This window comes from Phalangium opilio, unplaced genomic scaffold (assembly GCF_054372755.1).
Source record: "Phalangium opilio isolate 3A_F unplaced genomic scaffold, DU_Popi_V2 ptg000037l_1, whole genome shotgun sequence".
NCBI classification, from domain to species: domain Eukaryota; kingdom Metazoa; phylum Arthropoda; class Arachnida; order Opiliones; family Phalangiidae; genus Phalangium; species Phalangium opilio.
Window position 1 is genome coordinate 3,360,605 of NW_028324160.1, and position 21,838 is coordinate 3,382,442.

Sequence of the window (21,838 nt, forward strand, 5' to 3'; positions counted from 1 at the left end):
AGCATTTAGTTTTTGGGCTTCCGTGGCGCAATGGTTAGCGCGTTCAGCTGTTAACCAATAGGTTGGTGGTTCGAGCCCACGCGGGAGCGGTGTTGTGGGATCTCAAATGTAACGTAGAAAGCCAAAGTTTTTGCACAATACCTGACGACCATTTAATTTTTGGGCTTCCGTGGCGCGATGGTTAGCGCGTTCGGCTGTTAACCAATAGGTTGGTGGTTCGAGCCCCTCTGGGAGCGGTGTTGTGAGGTCTCAGATGTGACGTAAAAGTCAAGGTTTTTACACAATACCTGACGACCATTTAATTTTTGGGCTTCCGTGGCGCAATGGTTAGCGCGTTCGGCTGTTAACCGAAAGGTTGGTGGTTCAAGCCCACCCGGGAGCGGTGTTGTGAGGTCTCAGATGTGACGTAAAAAGTCAAGGTTTTTACACAATACCTGACGAGCATTTAATTTTTGGGCTTCCGTGGCGCAATGGTTAGCGCGTTCAGCTGTTAACCAATAGGTTGGTGGTTCGAGTCCATCCGGGAGCGGTGTTGTGAGGTCTCAGATGTGACGTAAAAAGTCAAGGTTTTAACACAATACCTGACGAGCATTTAATTTTTGGGCTTCCGTGGCGCAATGGTTAGCGCCTTCAGCTGTTAATCGAAAGGTTGGTGGTTCGAGCCCACCCGGGAGAGGTGTTGTTGGGGTCTCAAATGTAACGTAGAAAGCCAAAGTTTTTCCACAATACCTGACAACCTTTAAATTTCTGAGCTTCCGTGGCTCAATGGTTAGCGCGTTCGGCTGTTAACCAATAGGTTGGTGGTTCGAGCCCATCCGGGAGCGGTGATGTGAGGTCTCAGATGTGACGTAAAAAGTCAAGGTTTTTACACAATACCTGACGAGCATTTAACTTTTGGGCTTCCGTGGCGCAATGGTTAGCGCGTTCGGCTGTTAACCAATAGGTTGGTGGTTCGAGCCCATCCGGGAGCGGTGTTGTGAGGTCTCAGATGTGACGTATAAAGTCAAGGTTTTTACACAATACCTGACGAGCATTTAACTTTTGGGCTTCCGTGGCGCAATGGTTAGCGCGTTCGGCTGTTAACCAATAGGTTGGTGGTTCGAGCCCTCCGGGAGCGGTGTTGTGAGGTCTCAGATGTGACGTAAAAAGTCAAGGATTTTCACAATACCTGACGAGCATTTAGTTTTTGGGCTTCCGTGGCGCAATGGTTAGCGCGTTCAGCTGTTAACCAATAGGTTGGTGGTTCGAGCCCACGCGGGAGCGGTGTTGTGGGATCTCAAATGTAACGTAGAAAGCCAAAGTTTTTGTACAATACCTGACGACCATTTAATTTTTGGGCTTCCGTGGCGCGATGGTTAGCGCGTTCGGCTGTTAACCAATAGGTTGGTGGTTCGAGCCCCTCTGGGAGCGGTGTTGTGAGGTCTCAGATGTGACGTAAAAGTCAAGGTTTTTACACAATACCTGACGACCATTTAATTTTTGGGCTTCCGTGGCGCAATGGTTAGCGCGTTCGGCTGTTAACCGAAAGGTTGGTGGTTCAAGCCCACCCGGGAGCGGTGTTGTGAGGTCTCAGATGTGACGTAAAAAGTCAAGGTTTTTACACAATACCTGACGAGCATTTAATTTTTGGGCTTCCGTGGCGCAATGGTTAGCGCGTTCAGCTGTTAACCAATAGGTTGGTGGTTCGAGTCCATCCGGGAGCGGTGTTGTGAGGTCTCAGATGTGACGTAAAAAGTCAAGGTTTTAACACAATACCTGACGAGCATTTAATTCTTGGGCTACCGTGGCGCAATGGTTAGCGCCTTCAGCTGTTAATCGAAAGGTTGGTGGTTCGAGCCCACCCGGGAGAGGTGTTGTTGGGGTCTCAAATGTAACGTAGAAAGCCAAAGTTTTTCCACAATACCTGACAACCTTTTAATTTCTGAGCTTCCGTGGCTCAATGGTTAGCGCGTTCGGCTGTTAACCAATAGGTTGGTGGTTCGAGCCCATCCGGGAGCGGTGTTGTGAGGTCTCAGATGTGACGTAAAAGTCAAGGTTTTTACACAATACCTGACGAACATTTAATTTTTGGGCTTCCGTGGCGCAATGGTTAGCGCGTTCGGCTGTTAACCAATAGGTTGGTAGTTCGAGCCCCTCCGGGAGCGGTGTTGTGAGGTCTCAGATGTGACGTAAAAGTCAAGGTTTTTACACAATACCTGACGAGCATTTAACTTTTGGGCTTCCGTGGCGCAATGGTTAGCGCGTTCGGCTGTTAACCAATAGGTTGGTGGTTCGAGCCCACCCGGGAGCGGTGTTGTGGGATCTCAAATGTAACGTAGAAAGCCAAAATGTTTCCACAATACCTGACGACCATTTAATCTTGGGCTTCCGTGGCGCAATATTTAGCGCGTTCGGCTGTTAACCGAAAGGTTGGTAGTTCAAGCCCACCCGGGAGCGGTGTTGTGGGATCTCGAATGTAACGTAGAAAGCCAAAGTTTTCCACAATACCTGACGACCATTTAATTTTTGGGCTTCCGTGGCGCAATGGTTAGCGCGTTCGGCTGTTAACCGAAAGGTTGGTGGTTCAAGCCCATCCGGGAGCGGTGTTGTGCCGTCTCAGATGTGACGTAAAAAGTCATGGTTTTTCCACAATACCTGACGACCATTTAATTTTTGGGCTTCCATGGCGCAATGGTTAGAGCGTTCGGCTGTTTACTAATAGGTTGGTGGTTCGAGCCCATCCGGGAAAGGTGTTGTGAGGTCTCAGATGTGACGTAAAAAGTCAAGGTTTTTACACAATACCTGACGAGCATTTAACTTTTGGGCTTCCGTGGCGCAATGGTTAGCGCGTTCGGCTGTTAACCAATAGGTTGGTGGTTCGAGTCCATCCGGGAGCGGTGTTGTGAGGTCTCAGATGTGACGTAAAAAGTCAAGGTTTTAACACAATACCTGACGAGCATTTAATTTTTGGGCTTCCGTGGCGCAATGGTTAGCGCGTTCAGCTGTTAATCGAAAGGTTGGTGGTTCGAGCCCACCCGGGAGAGGTGTTGTTGGGGTCTCAAATGTAACGTAGAAAGCCAAAGTTTTTCCACAATACCTGACAACCATTTAATTTCTGAGCTTCCGTGGCTCAATGGTTAGCGCGTTCGGCTGTTAACCAATAGGTTGGTGGTTCGAGCCCATCCGGGAGCGGTGATGTGAGGTCTCAGATGTGACGTAAAAAGTCAAGGTTTTTACACAATACCTGACGAGCATTTAACTTTTGGGCTTCCGTGGCGCAGTGGTTAGCGCGTTCGGCTGTTAACCAATAGGTTGGTGGTGCGAGCCCATCCGGGAGCGGTGTTGTGAGGTCTCAGATGTGACGTAAAAAGTCAAGGTTTTTACACAATACCTGACAACCATTTAATTTCTGAGCTTCCGTGGCTCAATGGTTAGCGCGTTCGGCTGTTAACCAATAGGTTGGTGGTTCGAGCCCACACGGGGCGGTGTTGTGGGATCTCAAATGTAACGTAGAAAGCCAAAGTTTTTCCACAATACCTGACGACCATTTAATTTTTGGGCTTCCGTGGCGCAATGGTTAGCGCGTTCGGCTGTTAACCGAAAGGTTGGTGGTTCAAGCCCACCCGGGAGCGGTGTTGTGAGGTCTCAGATGTGACGTAAAAAGTCAAGGTTTTTACACAATACCTGACGAGCATTTAACTTTTGGGCTTCCGTGGCGCAATGGTTAGCGCGTTCGGCGTTTAACCAATAGGTTGGTGGTTCGAGCCCTCCGGGAGCGGTGTTGTGAGGTCTCAGATGTGACGTAAAAAGTCAAGGATTTTCACAATACCTGACGAGCATTTAGTTTTTGGGCTTCCGTGGCGCAATGGTTAGCGCGTTCAGCTGTTAACCAATAGGTTGGTGGTTCGAGCCCACGCGGGAGCGGTGTTGTGGGATCTCAAATGTAACGTAGAAAGCCAAAGTTTTTGCACAATACCTGACGACCATTTAATTTTTGGGCTTCCGTGGCGCGATGGTTAGCGCGTTCGGCTGTTAACCAATAGGTTGGTGGTTCGAGCCCCTCTGGGAGCGGTGTTGTGAGGTCTCAGATGTGACGTAAAAAGTCAAGGATTTTACACAATACCTGACGAGCATTTAATTTTTGGGCTTCCGTGGCGCAATGGTTAGCGCGTTCAGCTGTTAACCAATAGGTTGGTGGTTCAAGCCCATCCGGGAGCGGTGTTGTGCCGTCTCAGATGTGACGTAAAAAGTCATGGTTTTTCCACAATACCTGACGACCATTTAATTTTTGGGCTTCCATGGCGCAATGGTTAGAGCGTTCGGCTGTTTACCAATAGGTTGGTGGTTCGAGCCCATCCGGGAAAGGTGTTGTGAGGTCTCAGATGTGACGTAAAAAGTCAAGGTTTTTACACAATACCTGACGAGCATTTAACTTTTGGGCTTCCGTGGCGCAATGGTTAGCGCGTTCGGCTGTTAACCAATAGGTTGGTGGTTCGAGTCCATCCGGGAGCGGTGTTGTGAGGTCTCAGATGTGACGTAAAAAGTCAAGGTTTTAACACAATACCTGACGAGCATTTAATTTTTGGGCTTCCGTGGCGCAATGGTTAGCGCGTTCAGCTGTTAATCGAAAGGTTGGTGGTTCGAGCCCACCCGGGAGAGGTGTTGTTGGGGTCTCAAATGTAACGTAGAAAGCCAAAGTTTTTCCACAATACCTGACAACCATTTAATTTCTGAGCTTCCGTGGCTCAATGGTTAGCGCGTTCGGCTGTTAACCAATAGGTTGGTGGTTCGAGCCCATCCGGGAGCGGTGTTGTGAGGTCTCAGATGTGACGTAAAAAGTCAAGGTTTTTACACAATACCTGACGAGCATTTAACTTTTGGGCTTCCGTGGCGCAATGGTTAGCGCGTTCGGCGTTTAACCAATAGGTTGGTGGTTCGAGCCCTCCGGGAGCGGTGTTGTGAGGTCTCAGATGTGACGTAAAAAGTCAAGGATTTTCACAATACCTGACGAGCATTTAGTTTTTGGGCTTCCGTGGCGCAATGGTTAGCGCGTTCAGCTGTTAACCAATAGGTTGGTGGTTCGAGCCCACGCGGGAGCGGTGTTGTGGGATCTCAAATGTAACGTAGAAAGCCAAAGTTTTTGCACAATACCTGACGACCATTTAATTTTTGGGCTTCCGTGGCGCGATGGTTAGCGCGTTCGGCTGTTAACCAATAGGTTGGTGGTTCGAGCCCCTCTGGGAGCGGTGTTGTGAGGTCTCAGATGTGACGTAAAAGTCAAGGTTTTTACACAATACCTGACGACCATTTAATTTTTGGGCTTCCGTGGCGCAATGGTTAGCGCGTTCGGCTGTTAACCGAAAGGTTGGTGGTTCAAGCCCACCCGGGAGCGGTGTTGTGAGGTCTCAGATGTGACGTAAAAAGTCAAGGTTTTTACACAATACCTGACGAGCATTTAATTTTTGGGCTTCCGTGGCGCAATGGTTAGCGCGTTCAGCTGTTAACCAATAGGTTGGTGGTTCGAGTCCATCCGGGAGCGGTGTTGTGAGGTCTCAGATGTGACGTAAAAAGTCAAGGTTTTAACACAATACCTGACGAGCATTTAATTTTTGGGCTTCCGTGGCGCAATGGTTAGCGCCTTCAGCTGTTAATCGAAAGGTTGGTGGTTCGAGCCCACCCGGGAGAGGTGTTGTTGGGGTCTCAAATGTAACGTAGAAAGCCAAAGTTTTTCCACAATACCTGACAACCTTTTAATTTCTGAGCTTCCGTGGCTCAATGGTTAGCGCGTTCGGCTGTTAACCAATAGGTTGGTGGTTCGAGCCCATCCGGGAGCGGTGATATGAGGTCTCAGATGTGACGTAAAAAGTCAAGGTTTTTACACAATACCTGACGAGCATTTAACTTTTGGGCTTCCGTGGCGCAATGGTTAGCGCGTTCGGCTGTTAACCAATAGGTTGGTGGTTCGAGCCCATCCGGGAGCGGTGTTGTGAGGTCTCAGATGTGACGTATAAAGTCAAGGTTTTTACACAATACCTGACGAGCATTTAACTTTTGGGCTTCCGTGGCGCAATGGTTAGCGCGTTCGGCTGTTAACCAATAGGTTGGTGGTTCGAGCCCTCCGGGAGCGGTGTTGTGAGGTCTCAGATGTGACGTAAAAAGTCAAGGATTTTCACAATACCTGACGAGCATTTAGTTTTTGGGCTTCCGTGGCGCAATGGTTAGCGCGTTCAGCTGTTAACCAATAGGTTGGTGGTTCGAGCCCACGCGGGAGCGGTGTTGTGGGATCTCAAATGTAACGTAGAAAGCCAAAGTTTTTGCACAATACCTGACGACCATTTAATTTTTGGGCTTCCGTGGCGCGATGGTTAGCGCGTTCGGCTGTTAACCAATAGGTTGGTGGTTCGAGCCCCTCTGGGAGCGGTGTTGTGAGGTCTCAGATGTGACGTAAAAGTCAAGGTTTTTACACAATACCTGACGACCATTTAATTTTTGGGCTTCCGTGGCGCAATGGTTAGCGCGTTCGGCTGTTAACCGAAAGGTTGGTGGTTCAAGCCCACCCGGGAGCGGTGTTGTGAGGTCTCAGATGTGACGTAAAAAGTCAAGGTTTTTACACAATACCTGAAGAGCATTTAATTTTTGGGCTTCCGTGGCGCAATGGTTAGCGCGTTCAGCTGTTAACCAATAGGTTGGTGGTTCGAGTCCATCCGGGAGCGGTGTTGTGAGGTCTCAGATGTGACGTAAAAAGTCAAGGTTTTAACACAATACCTGACGAGCATTTAATTTTTGGGCTTCCGTGGCGCAATGGTTAGCGCCTTCAGCTGTTAATCGAAAGGTTGGTGGTTCGAGCCCACCCGGGAGAGGTGTTGTTGGGGTCTCAAATGTAACGTAGAAAGCCAAAGTTTTTCCACAATACCTGACAACCTTTTAATTTCTGAGCTTCCGTGGCTCAATGGTTAGCGCGTTCGGCTGTTAACCAATAGGTTGGTGGTTCGAGCCCATCCGGGAGCGGTGATGTGAGGTCTCAGATGTGACGTATAAAGTCAAGGTTTTTACACAATACCTGACGAGCATTTAACTTTTGGGCTTCCGTGGCGCAATGGTTAGCGCGTTCGGCTGTTAACCAACAGGTTGGTGGTTGGAGCCCATCCGGGAGCGGTGTTGTGAGGTCTCAGATGTGACGTAAAAAGTCAAGGTTTTTACACAATACCTGACAACCATTTAATTTCTGAGCTTCCGTGGCTCAATGGTTAGCGCGTTCGGCTGTTAACCAATAGGTTGGTGGTTCGAGCCCACCCGGGAGCGGTGTTGTGGGATCTCAAATGTAACGTAGAAAGCCAAAGTTTTTCCACAATACCTGACGACCATTTAATTTTTGGGCTTCCGTGGCGCAATGGTTAGCGCGTTCAGCTGTTAACCAATAGGTTGGTGGTTCGAGTCCATCCGGGAGCGGTGTTGTGAGGTCTCAGATGTGACGTAAAAAGTCAAGGTTTTAACACAATACCTGACGAGCATATAATTTTTGGGCTTCCGTGGCGCAATGGTTAGCGCGTTCAGCTGTTAATCGAAAGGTTGGTGGTTCGAGCCCACCCGGGAGAGGTGTTGTTGGGGTCTCAAATGTAACGTAGAAAGCCAAAGTTTTTCCACAATACCTGACAACCATTTAATTTCTGAGCTTCCGTGGCGCAATGGTTAGCGCGTTCGGCTGTTAACCAATAGGTTGGTGGTTCGAGCCCTCCGGGAGCGGTGTTGTGAGGTCTCAGATGTGACGTAAAAAGTCAAGGATTTTACACAATACCTGACGAGCATTTAGTTTTTGGGCTTCCGTGGCGCAATGGTTAGCGCGTTCAGCTGTTAACCAATAGGTTGGTGGTTCGAGCCCACGCGGGAGCGGTGTTGTGGGATCTCAAATGTAACGTAGAAAGCCAAAGTTTTTGCACAATACCTGACGAGCATTTAATTTTTGGGCTTCCGTGGCGCAATGGTTAGCGCGTTCAGCTGTTAACCAATAGGTTGGTGGTTCGAGTCCATCCGGGAGCGGTGTTGTGAGGTCTCAGATGTGACGTAAAAAGTCAAGGTTTTAACACAATACCTGACGAGCATTTAATTTTTGGGCTTCCGTGGCGCAATGGTTAGCGCCTTCAGCTGTTAATCGAAAGGTTGGTGGTTCGAGCCCACCCGGGAGAGGTGTTGTTGGGGTCTCAAATGTAACGTAGAAAGCCAAAGTTTTTCCACAATACCTGACAACCTTTTAATTTCTGAGCTTCCGTGGCTCAATGGTTAGCGCGTTCGGCTGTTAACCAATAGGTTGGTGGTTCGAGCCCATCCGGGAGCGGTGATGTGAGGTCTCAGATGTGACGTATAAAGTCAAGGTTTTTACACAATACCTGACGAGCATTTAACTTTTGGGCTTCCGTGGCGCAATGGTTAGCGCGTTCGGCTGTTAACCAACAGGTTGGTGGTTGGAGCCCATCCGGGAGCGGTGTTGTGAGGTCTCAGATGTGACGTAAAAAGTCAAGGTTTTTACACAATACCTGACAACCATTTAATTTCTGAGCTTCCGTGGCTCAATGGTTAGCGCGTTCGGCTGTTAACCAATAGGTTGGTGGTTCGAGCCCACCCGGGAGCGGTGTTGTGGGATCTCAAATGTAACGTAGAAAGCCAAAGTTTTTCCACAATACCTGACGACCATTTAATTTTTGGGCTTCCGTGGCGCAATGGTTAGCGCGTTCAGCTGTTAACCAATAGGTTGGTGGTTCGAGTCCATCCGGGAGCGGTGTTGTGAGGTCTCAGATGTGACGTAAAAAGTCAAGGTTTTAACACAATACCTGACGAGCATATAATTTTTGGGCTTCCGTGGCGCAATGGTTAGCGCGTTCAGCTGTTAATCGAAAGGTTGGTGGTTCGAGCCCACCCGGGAGAGGTGTTGTTGGGGTCTCAAATGTAACGTAGAAAGCCAAAGTTTTTCCACAATACCTGACAACCATTTAATTTCTGAGCTTCCGTGGCTCGATGGTTAGCGCGTTCGGCTGTTAACCAATAGGTTAGTGGTTCGAGCCCATCCGGGAGCGGTGATGTGAGGTCTCAGATGTGACGTAAAAGTCAAGGTTTTTACACAATACCTGACGACCATTTAATTTTTGGGCTTCCGTGGCGCAATGGTTAGCGCGTTCGGCTGTTAACCGAAAGGTTGGTGGTTCAAGCCCACCCGGGAGCGGTGTTGTGAGGTCTCAGATGTGACGTAAAAAGTCAAGGTTTTTACACAATACCTGACGAGCATTTAATTTTTGGGCTTCCGTGGCGCAATGGTTAGCGCGTTCAGCTGTTAACCAATAGGTTGGTGGTTCGAGTCCATCCGGGAGCGGTGTTGTGAGGTCTCAGATGTGACGTAAAAAGTCAAGGTTTTAACACAATACCTGACGAGCATTTAATTTTTGGGCTTCCGTGGCGCAATGGTTAGCGCCTTCAGCTGTTAATCGAAAGGTTGGTGGTTCGAGCCCACCCGGGAGAGGTGTTGTTGGGGTCTCAAATGTAACGTAGAAAGCCAAAGTTTTTCCACAATACCTGACAACCTTTTAATTTCTGAGCTTCCGTGGCTCAATGGTTAGCGCGTTCGGCTGTTAACCAATAGGTTGGTGGTTCGAGCCCATCCGGGAGCGGTGATGTGAGGTCTCAGATGTGACGTATAAAGTCAAGGTTTTTACACAATACCTGACGAGCATTTAACTTTTGGGCTTCCGTGGCGCAATGGTTAGCGCGTTCGGCTGTTAACCAACAGGTTGGTGGTTGGAGCCCATCCGGGAGCGGTGATGTGAGGTCTCAGATGTGACGTAAAAAGTCAAGGTTTTTACACAATACCTGACAACCATTTAATTTCTGAGCTTCCGTGGCTCAATGGTTAGCGCGTTCGGCTGTTAACCAATAGGTTGGTGGTTCGAGCCCACCCGGGAGCGGTGTTGTGGGATCTCAAATGTAACGTAGAAAGCCAAAGTTTTTCCACAATACCTGACGACCATTTAATTTTTGGGCTTCCGTGGCGCAATGGTTAGCGCGTTCAGCTGTTAACCAATAGGTTGGTGGTTCGAGTCCATCCGGGAGCGGTGTTGTGAGGTCTCAGATGTGACGTAAAAAGTCAAGGTTTTAACACAATACCTGACGAGCATATAATTTTTGGGCTTCCGTGGCGCAATGGTTAGCGCGTTCAGCTGTTAATCGAAAGGTTGGTGGTTCGAGCCCACCCGGGAGAGGTGTTGTTGGGGTCTCAAATGTAACGTAGAAAGCCAAAGTTTTTCCACAATACCTGACAACCATTTAATTTCTGAGCTTCCGTGGCTCAATGGTTAGCGCGTTCGGCTGTTAACCAATAGGTTAGTGGTTCGAGCCCATCCGGGAGCGGTGATGTGAGGTCTCAGATGTGACGTAAAAAGTCAAGGTTTTTACACAATACCTGACGAGCATTTAACTTTTGGGCTTCCGTGGCGCAATGGTTAGCGCGTTCGGCTGTTAACCAATAGGTTGGTGGTTCGAGCCCATCCGGGAGCGGTGTTGTGAGGTCTCAGATGTGACGTAAAAAGTCAAGGTTTTTACACAATACCTGACGAGCATTTAACTTTTGGGCTTCCGTGGCGCAATGGTTAGCGCGTTCGGCTGTTAACCAACAGGTTGGTGGTTGGAGCCCATCCGGGAGCGGTGTTGTGAGGTCTCAGATGTGACGTAAAAAGTCAAGGTTTTTACACAATACCTGACAACCATTTAATTTCTGAGCTTCCGTGGCTCAATGGTTAGCGCGTTCGGCTGTTAACCAATAGGTAGGTGGTTCGAGCCCACCCGGGAGCGGTGTTGTGGGATCTCAAATGTAACGTAGAAAGCCAAAGTTTTTCCACAATACCTGACGACCATTTAATTTTTGGGCTTCCGTGGTGCAATGGTTAGCGCGTTCGGCTGTTAACCAAAAGGTTGGTGGTTCAAGCCCACCCGGGAGCGGTGTTGTGAGGTCTCAGATGTGACGTAAAAAGTCAAGGTTTTTACACAATACCTGACGAGCATTTAACTTTTGGGCTTCCGTGGCGCAATGGTTAGCGCGTTCGGCTGTTAACCAATAGGTTGGTGGTTCGAGCCCTCCGGGAGCGGTGTTGTGAGGTCTCAGATGTGACGTAAAAAGTCAAGGATTTTACACAATACCTGACTAGCATTTAGTTTTTGGGCTTCCGTGGCGCAATGGTTAGCGCGTTCAGCTGTTAACCAATAGGTTGGTGGTTCGAGCCCACGCGGGAGCGGTGTTGTGGGATCTCAAATGTAACGTAGAAAGCCAAAGTTTTTGCACAATACCTGACGACCATTTAATTTTTGGGCTTCCGTGGCGCAATGGTTAGCGCGTTCGGCTGTTAACCAATAGGTTGGTGGTTCGAGCCCCTCTGGGAGCGGTGTTGTGAGGTCTCAGATGTGACGTAAAAGTCAAGGTTTTTACACAATACCTGACGACCATTTAATTTTTGGGCTTCCGTGGCGCAATGGTTAGCGCGTTCGGCTGTTAACCAATAGGTTGGTGGTTCGAGCCCCTCCGGGAGCGGTGTTGTGAGGTCTCAGATGTGACGTAAAAGTCAAGGTTTTTACACAATACCTGACGAGCATTTAACTTTTGGGCTTCCGTGCCGCAATGGTTAGCGCGTTCGGCTGTTAACCAATAGGTTGGTGGTTCGAACCCATCCGGGAGCGGTGATGTGAGGTCTCAGATGTGACGTAAAAAGTCAAGGTTTTTACACAATACCTGACGAGCATTTAAGTTTTGGGCTTCGGTGGCGCAATGGTTAGCGCGTTCAGCTGTTAACCAATAGGTTGGTGGTTCGAGCCCACCCGGGAGAGGTGTTGTGGGGTCTCAAATGTAACGTAGAAAGCCAAAGTTTTTCCACAATACCTGACGACCATTTAATTTTTGGGCTTCCGTGGCGCAATGGTTAGCGCGTTCGGCTGTTAACCGAAAGGTTGGTGGTTCAAGCCCACCCGGGAGCGGTGTTGTGAGGTCTCAGATGTGACGTAAAAAGTCAAGGTTTTTACACAATACCTGACGAGCATTTAATTTTTGGGCTTCCGTGGCGCAATGGTTAGCGCGTTCAGCTGTTAACCAATAGGTTGGTGGTTCGAGCCCACCCGGGAGCGGTGTTGTGGGATCTCAAATGTAACGTAAAAAGTCAAAACTTTTCCACAATACGTGACAACCATTTAATTTCTGAGCTTCCGTGGCTCAATGGTTTTGCGCGTTCGGCTGTTAGCCAATAGGTTGGTGGATCGAACCCACCCGGGAGCGGTGTTGTGGGATCTTAAATTGTTGTTTAGTTGAATGTAAGTAACTGCGAGTGAGATTTAAGCTAAATATACTTTATTACTGAATAACAGCTAGTCATTATAAGAACTTTACAATAGAAGTTTAACCCGTGAATGCGTGGTGTACAAAAGGAATACCCGATATTTATACAATGTAAATTAGACTAAAAAACTAAATAGTAGATGAGTCGGGTTTTTTAATAAAGCGGCAGTAGAGTTTTTTATGGATACGACACTTCCCTCTCCGTTTTAATTTCTGTCACTTCTGGTAATACGTTAAGCGATCAGGTGCTTTGGTAGTTCTTGAGGATCTTCTTAGCGTAGAGTTTGTGTCTTGCTCCGCTTGGTTTGTTGGTACGGAAATAGCCGTTATGATTGCTGCCGAGGGTGGCGCCGGTTCCCAATGTTGTGGCAGCGTGATCAGAGGTTGTGCTTCTGGAGAATCTCCGATGCTGGTAAGGGACGATGTAGGAACATTTGGAACTCGTGGTCTTATTTGATTGACGTGTCTGCGTATGTTTCCAAGTGGTGTCGCAACAGATAGCATGACTCTGCCGATAGGTCCCAAAACAGATCCTTCGAACCAACTCGGTCCCTGTCCGTAGTTCTTCGCCCATACTTCTTGACCTGAACGGAATTTCCTGTTGACTGCGAATTTCTCTTGCTGTACTGGAGTGGTTGCAGTTGCAGGAACAGGTTTCAGCAAAACCAGACGGCTACGCAGCTCTCTATGTAGGAAAAGGAAGGATGGCGTCTTCCCTTCCTCGTTGGGCGATTGTCGATGGGCAAGCAAGATTTTCGCCAAGCGAGTCTTCATGGAGCCTTCTGTCAGCTTGGCAAGACCGTGTTTGACCGTAGCGACTGCTCTTTCTGCGTGTCCGTTTGAGGATGGTTGGTACGGCGCTGTGGTCAAGTGTTTTATACCGTTTTGGCTGGTGAACTGTCTGAATTCTTCGCTAGTGAAGTTGGTACCGTTGTCTGAAACGAGGCATTTCGGCAATCCGTAGCGAGCGAAGATATCCCTCAGAATGTCTATGGTGGTTGAGGACGTGGTCGATTCTGTTGAAACCGCTTCTATCCAGTTGGAGTATGAGTCGATGAAAACCAGTATCATTTTCTTATCGACGGGTCCGAGGTAATCGATGTGGACTCGTTCCATTGGAGCAGAAGTTTTTGGCCAATGAGTAATGACGTTTTTGGGCATCGGATGGTTTTGCTGACAGGCGTGACAATTTGAAACCAAGTTCTCAATTTCTTGATCGATGTTTGGCCACCAGACGGTAGTTCTGGCTATACGTTTCGTCTTGGTCATGCCTAAATGTCCTTCGTGGAGCTCTTCCAGTACTTTCTGACAGTATCGCTCAGGAATGTACGTTCGATTGTGCCATAGTATTATTCCAGAAACGGCTGTAAGTTCGTTTCTTCGTCAACTGAAGAGCTTCAGATGGTCCGGAACATTCTTTGGCCAGCCATTTTTGATGAAGTCCAGTAGTTGCTTGGTAGTGTCGTCTGTTTCCAACGTTGTTCTTATGTCCTTGATGGTGATTGGACCGGAATTTGCGTCGTCGAGTAGCATGACGTATTCCATTGGTTGCGGAGTTGTTTCGCAAGTGTCCGGCAAGGGTAATCTACTCATAGCGTCCGCATTACCGTTTTGGCTACCAGGCCGATATTTGATTTCATAATCGTAGGCTGCCAAGGTGATAGCCCAACGTTGTATACGTGCTGCAGTTGTTGTTGGTGTTTGCTTGTTGTCCGCTAGTAGAATTGCCAAAGGGCTGTGGTCCGTAAGCAATGTGAAACGTCGTCCGAGTAAGTATTCCCGGAAATGAGTTACTCCGAAGACCAAGGCTAAGGCTTCCTTTTCAATTTGGCTGTAGTTTCTTTCGGCGGAAGACAGCGTTCTCGATGCGAAGACAATTGGACGGTCGGACTTGTCGGCTTCTACATGCGACAGGACTGCACCGAGTCCTACAGGAGAGGCATCGCAGGCAAGTACTAGTGGCTTTGTTGGATCGTAATGTACTAGCACCGTGGATGAGGCTAGTATTCCTTTGGCCTTGACGAAAGCTTCATTGGTTTCTTTGTCCCATATCCAAGGTTGCTCCTTTCTGGTAAGTTTGTACAGAGGGTTGAGCAGGTCCGACATATTTGGCACGAACTTGGAATAGTAGGTTATTAGTCCCAAGAAGGATTTCAGCTCCATTACGTTTGTTGGCTCGGGGGCTTCCAGGATAGGTCTTAAGTTCTTCTCAGAAGGTGAGAGACCCCTTTCGTCCAACATGTGTCCAAGATATTCGACAGAATTCGTAAGGAAAACGCATTTTTCTCGTCTCAGATTCAATCCAGCTTCTTCTAGTCGAGATAGGACTGTTTCCAAGTTTTTGAAGTGCTCTTCATCGTTTGGACCAGTAATCAGAAGATCGTCTTGAAAGATTGCGACATTGGGAATATTGGCCCGTAAACGCTCGATTTCTCGTTGAAAAACCGCTGGAGCTGAAGACACGCCGAAGGGTAGTCGTCGGTAACGAAATAGTCCCTTCTGTGTGGTGATCACGACCAGATTTCTTGACTCTTCGTCCAGTTCTAGCTGGTTATACGCGTCCCGAAGATCAAGCTTAGTAAACTTCTTTCCGCCGTTGAGAGTGGAGAAAATTTCGTTGATCTTCGGTAAAGGGTACTGTTCGGTTAACGTAGCCTTGTTTGCTGTTAGTTTGAAATCGCCGCAAATTCTTATTTTCTTGCTGGCCTTGAGTACCGGAACGATCGGAGCTGCTGATTTAGCAGTTTTAACTGGTTCGATGATTCCCGCTTTTAATAGTCTTTCCAACTCTTCATCGACTAGGTCCCTGACGGCAAAAGGTACTGGTCTGGGCTTGAAGATTCTGTGGACGTAATCGGGTCTTTGGTGCAGGTGAACTTGCACGCCTTTCATCAAACCGAGTCCAGGTGAAAGCAGAGACTCGTGTTGCTTGAGGATTTTGTCTGTCCGTGAAGTGGACGTAACGTTGTCGATGAAGACTTGTTGTTTTATAACTGGTGGTGCCAAGTTGAATGCATCGATCCAATTTCTCCCGCAAAGGCTAGGTAGCGGTTGAGTAACTACTATGAGAGGTAGTTTGGCGCTGACGTCTTGCAACTTTGCGGTGACTTCGATGAAACCCTTCGTGGCCACTGGCATTCCATTGTAAGCCTTTAAGGCTGTGGTTGTTGGTTGAAGCTCAGGCATTTCGGTTCGTTGTTTAAGTTCTGCGTACGTTGAAGCCGAAATGACGGAGTAGGATGCTCCGGAATCGTGTTCCATTTGAGTCTTCACTCCATTGACCAGGAAATCGTACAAGTATGGCCTTGGAGCAGGTTGTAAGGTAGGCGTATCTTCTGCTGAGAGCTGGAAAATGTCGTATTCCAGTATAGTTGTGCTGGGCGGTAATGTCGAAGTTGTTGCAGCGTTAGTGGATAGTTGTGCGTCTCGTAGAAAATGAACTCTGTTAGTCTTGTTCTTTGTACGACGCGTAGTATTGGCTGGACCTTGACCGTCGTTCTTGGCAGATAAGCAAACTTTTTCCAGTTGTCCCGTCTTCTTGCAATAGTTGCAAACGGCCGTTGAGTATTTGCAGGTGTTCGCCTTGTGGTTTACGTCTCCACATCTGTAGCATAGGTTTGGAGGTAGACGGGCAAGTTTGTGTTTTGTGGGCTTCAGCGGACGTCGGGAATGGTTATTGTCGCTTTTGGTAGACAACCGGTGAAGTTCATCCGAACCCTTGACTCCTGAGGTACTTCCGTTTATGTAGTTCAGGTGCCTTGCTGCAGACTCCATATTCAGGGCTATGTCGATGGCTCTTTTTAGAGTCAAATCCTGTGGTGGCTCGGTAATGAATCGGGCTTGGACGGCTTGATTTTGTATTCCCGCCACCAGGCGGTCCTTGAGCATCGTCTCTAGATTGGCTCCAAACTTGCAATGTTCGGCTAGTTTACGCAGGTGCGCTATGTACGCGGAAACCGATTCGCCAGGAGCGCGGTCTCTCTTCGAAAATCGGATGCGTTCTGTAATTTCCGATGGTGGTGGGTTGAAATGAGTCGTAAGCAGGAGTACCAGTTCATCGTATGTCTTGTCTGCAGGTTTTGCCGGACTCACGAGGCTTCGTAGCAGGGCGTAAGTATGTGATCCGAGTAGTGTCAGGAAAATTGCTACCTTCTTGTCTGCATTGGTGATATCGTTTGCCTTAAGGTAGAGGTCTATTCGTTCAGCGTAATGGCACCATGGTTCGATGTTGTCGTAAGGCTCGAAATGTCCCGTAATGATTCCTCTGGTAGAAGTAGACGTATTGGCGGGTAACGCCATGGCTGTAATGATGTCGATAGCAGCAATAGTAGTAACGGTGACGCAAAGGTAGTGACGTATGAATAGCTAATGTAGTAGAATCTCATCTCGCCTCCGTCGCCATTGTTGTGTAGTTGAATGTAAGTAACTGCGAGTGAGATTTAAGCTAAATATACTTTATTACTGAATAACAGCTAGTCATTATAAGAACTTTACAATAGAAGTTTAACCCGTGAATGCGTGGTGTACAAAAGGAATACCCGATATTTATACAATGTAAATTAGACTAAAAAACTAAATAGTAGATGAGTCGGGTTTTTTAATAAAGCGGCAGTAGAGTTTTTTATGGATACGACACAAATGTAACGTAGAAAGCCAAAGTTTTTCCACAATACCTGACGACCATTTAATTTTTGGGCTTCCGTGGCGCAATGGTTAGCGCGTTCGGCTGTTAACCAATAGGTTGGTGGTTCGAGCCCATCCGGGAGCGGTGTTGTGAGGTCTCAGATGTGACGTAAAAAGTCAAGGTTTTTACACAATACCTGACGAGCATTTAACTTTTGGGCTTCCGTGGCGCAATGGTTAGCGCGTTCGGCTGTTAACCAATAGGTTGGTGGTTCGAGCCCATCCGGGAGCGGTGTTGTGAGGTCTCAGATGTGACGTAAAAAGTCAAGGATTTTACACAATACCTGACGAGCATTTAGTTTTTGGGCTTCCGTGGCGCAATGGTTAGAGCGTTCAGCTGTTAACCAATAGGTTGGTGGTTCGAGCCCACGCGGGAGCGGTGTTGTGGGATCTCAAATGTAACGTAGAAAGCCAAAGTTTTTGCACAATACCTGACGACCATTTAATTTTTGGGCTTCCGTGGCGCAATGGTTAGCGCGTTCGGCTGTTAACCAATAGGTTGGTGGTTCGAGCCCCTCCGGGAGCGGTGTTGTGAGGTCTCAGATGTGACGTAAAAGTCAAGGTTTTTACACAATACCTGACGAGCATTTAACTTTTGGGCTTCCGTGGCGCAATGGTTAGCGCGTTCGGCTGTTAACCAATAGGTTGGTGGTTCGAGCCCATCCAAGAGCGGTGATGTAAGGTCTCAGATGTGACGTAAAAAGTCAAGGTTTTTACACAATACCTGACGAGCATTTAATTTTTGGGCTTCTGTGGCTCAATGGTTAGCGCGTTCGGCTGTTAACCAATAGGTTGGTGGTTCGAGCCCATCCAAGAGCGGTGATGTAAGGTCTCAGATGTGACGTAAAAAGTCAAGGTTTTTACACAATACCTGACGAGCATTTAATTTTTGGGCTTCTGTGGCTCAATGGTTAGCGCGTTCGGCTGTTAACCAATAGGTTGGTGGTTCGAGCCCATCCAAGAGCGGTGATGTAAGGTCTCAGATGTGACGTAAAAAGTCAAGGTTTTTACACAATACCTGACGAGCATTTAATTTTTGGGCTTCTGTGGCTCAATGGTTAGCGCGTTCGGCTGTTAGCCAATAGGTTGGTGGTTCGAGCCCACCCGGGAGCGGTGTTGTGGGATCTCAAATGTAACGTAGAAAGCCAAGGTTTTTCCACAATACCTGACGACCATTTAATTTTTGGCTTCTGTGGCGCAATGGTTAGCGCGTTCGGCTGTTAAACAATAGGTTAGTGGTTCGAGCCCACCCGGGAGCGGTGTTGTGGGATCTCAAATGTAACGTAGAAAGTCAAGGTTTTTACACAATACCTGACGAGCATTTAATTTTTGGGCTTCCGTGGCGCAATGGTTAGCGCGTTCAGCTGTTATTCGAAAGGTTGGTGGTTCGAGCCCACCCGGGAGCGATGTTGTGGGATCTCAAATGTAACGCAGAAAGCCAAGTTTTTCCACAATACGTGACGACCATTTAATTTCTGAGCTCCCGTGGCTCAATGGTTAGCGCGTTCGGCTGTTATCCAATAGGTTGGTGGTTCAAGCCCATTCGGAAGCAGTGTTGTGAGGTCTCAGATGTGACGTAAAAAGTCAAGGTTTTTCCACAATACCTGACGACCAATTAATTTTTGGGCTTCCTTGGCGCAATGGTTGGCGCGTTCGCCTGTTAACCGAAAGGTTGGTGGTTCGATCCCAACCGGGAGAGGTGTTGTAGGGTATCAGATGTAACGTAATAAGTCATAACTTATCCACAATACCTGACAACCATTTAATTTCTGAGCTTCCGTGGCTCAATGGTTATCGCGTTCGGCTGTTAACCAATAGGTTTGTGGTTCGAGCACATCCGGGATGCGGTGTTGTGAGGTCTCAGATGTAACGTAAAATGTCAGAGTTTTTCACAATACCTGACGAACATTTAATTTTTGGGCTTCCGTGGCGCAATGATTAGCGCGTTCAGCTGTTAATCGAAAGGTTGAAGGTTCGAGCCCACCCGGGAGAGGTGTTGTGGGGTCTCATATGTAGCGTAAAAAGTCAAAACTTATCCACAATACGTGACAATCATTTAATTTCTGAGCTTCCGTGGCTCAATGGTTAGCGCGTTCGGCTGTTAACCAATAGGTTGGTGGTTCGAGCTCATCCGGGAGCGGTTTTGTGAGGTCTCAGATGTGACGTAAAAAGTCAAGGATTTTACGCAAAACCTTACGAGTATTTAATTTTTGGGCTTCCGTGGTGCAATGGTTAGCGCGTTCAGCTGTTAATCGAAAGGTTGGTGGTTCGAGCCCATCCGGGAGAGGTGTTGTGGGGTCTCAGATGTAGCGTAAAAAGTCAAAACTTTTCCACAATACGTGACAACCTTTTAATTTCTGAGCTTCCGTGGCTCAATGGTTAGCGCGTTCGGCTGTTAGCCAATAGGTTGGTGGTTCGAGCCCACCCGGGAGCGGTGTTGTGGGATCTCAAATGTAACGTAGAAAGCCAAGGTTTTTCCACAATACCTGACGACCATTTAATTTTTGGCTTCTGTGGCGCAATGGTTAGCGCGTTCGGCTGTTAAACAATAGGTTAGTGGTTCGAGCCCATCCGGGAACGGTGTTGTGAGGTCTCAGATGTGACGTAAAAAGTCAAGGTTTTTACACAATACCTGACGAGCATTTAATTTTTGGGCTTCCGTGGCGCAATGGTTAGCGCGTTCAGCTGTTATTCGAAAGGTTGGTGGTTCGTGCCCACCCGGGAGAGGTGTTGTAGGGTCTCAGATTGTTGAATCCGGCGATCCACAACGAGCCTGGTCATTTAGACCTAAATAATTATTGAAATTAATGGTTTTCCCCACTGGGGTTTTCCCAGGACCTTTTTTCCCATAAGCAGAAGTTATGGGTTTTTATGGTCCGAATTTAGTTTAGATACAGTTTAGTTAAGATTAGTTAAGGTTTACTTATAATGAATACTTATGTTTGATATGTTTTTTATGTAAAGACCTTTAAGATAACATTAAACTCTAAACCAAAATAAGAACTGTCGTATGGCACGGCCTGTAATTGCTAAGAAATACTGTACTATTGTTAAGGCTATAGTAATGCATTTGAAAGGTTCGACGGATGGTTTTTGTTACTAGGATGTTAAAAGGCCCTCTGGCCCTGTAAAGTCATAAAACTTCGGAGTGACGAATATTGGGGATCGCTTTGTAACAATAATAGGGGGTAAAACTTGAACTTTGTGTTAAAACTAGCAAAAGCAAAGCCTGAGTAGAACGTATTGGACTCTTGATGGAAAAAGAGCGCTTGTTACCATCGGACAATATAGAAAGCAAACCGACTCTGCCGAGAGAGGTTGTAAAAGAAAGACTTAGAACTTTAGATAAACGGACGTCTTTTAAGGAAAATTAATGTAAAGATATGTTAATTTGAGTATGATTTGACAGACAATACAACAATTAAAGAAATTATTGATGATTGCATTTGGAGCTTCTTCGTTTTTGAATAAAGACACACAAACAAGTTAGGGATTTAGATCGGTGTTTCAGTCCGCCAATGTGATATCAGAAGGGTATCACAAACTCTTATGTTGGGATGGAAGTCGCAACATAAAATGGTGCCGAAACCCGGGACTAATTACGTGCTCGGGATTAATTACGCGCCCGGGACTTATTACGTGCTCGGGAAAAATTACGTTAATTGGACAATTTTGTGAAAATTGGACTTGGTTCGAGAACTTCGAAAAATTTTGGAAATCTTCAAGTCTCTAGTCAACTCCACGATGGATGCTTTTTGCCGATGCCTGAGAGAAAGGGAACATGAACGTGCCGCAAGAAGTCCAGCGGCGGAGAGCGACAAGGAGCGGGATAAAGGAGTCCCAGCCCAAAGACATCAGAGTCTACAGAAGTCGAAGGAGTGGTGTTTGTCAAGGTTGGATGCAATGGTTAGCGCGTTCGGCTGTTAACCAATAGGTTGGTGGTTCGAGCCCATCCGGGAGCGGTGTTGTGAGGTCTCAGATGTGACGTAAAAAGTCAAAACTTTTCCACAATACGTGACAACCATTTAATTCCTGAGCTTCCGTGGCTCAATGGTTAGCGCGTTCGGCTGTTAACCAATAGGTTAGTGGTTCGAGCCCACCCGGGAGCGGCGTTGTGGGATCTCAAATGTAACGTAGAAAGCCAAAGTTTTTCCACAATACCTGACGATCATTTAATTTTTGGGCTTCCGTGGCGCAATGGTTAGGGCGTTCGGCTGTTAACCAATAGGTTGGTGGTTCGAGCCCACCCGGGCGCGGTGTTGTGGGATCTCAAACGTAACGTAGAAACCCCAGTAGCACAAGCCTTCCGCATAATAGTCGGTTAAAGGTCGAATAGTCGGTTTACGGTCCAGTCGGCTGTACCGTGCTTATTCCGACACTTTTCCGACTCATGGAGCTGACTACTTCTTTTAGTTGGCAATGCCGACATCTATCTGACAGTTGGAACTGAGATGGTTTAAAGTAGGCTCGCCTACCGTCTAGAAAATTCCACCTTATTTTTTGCCAATTGATTACCGACTCTTCCGCGCTAGTCGGTATTGTGACGTTTAAGAAGAGTAAAATTAAAAGCAAAGTTATGCTTAGGCCGTTTAGTAACCGACATTTATCCGACAGTTGGAACTGAGATGGTTTAAAGTAGGCTTGCCCACCATCTAGAAAATTCCAACTTTATTTGCCAATTGATTACCAACTCCCTCGCGTTAGTCGGTATTGTGACGATTAAGAAGAGTAAAATTAAAAGCAAAGTTATTCTTAGGCCGTTTAGTAACCGACATTTATCCGACAGTTGGAACTGTGGTGGTTTGAAGTAGGCTT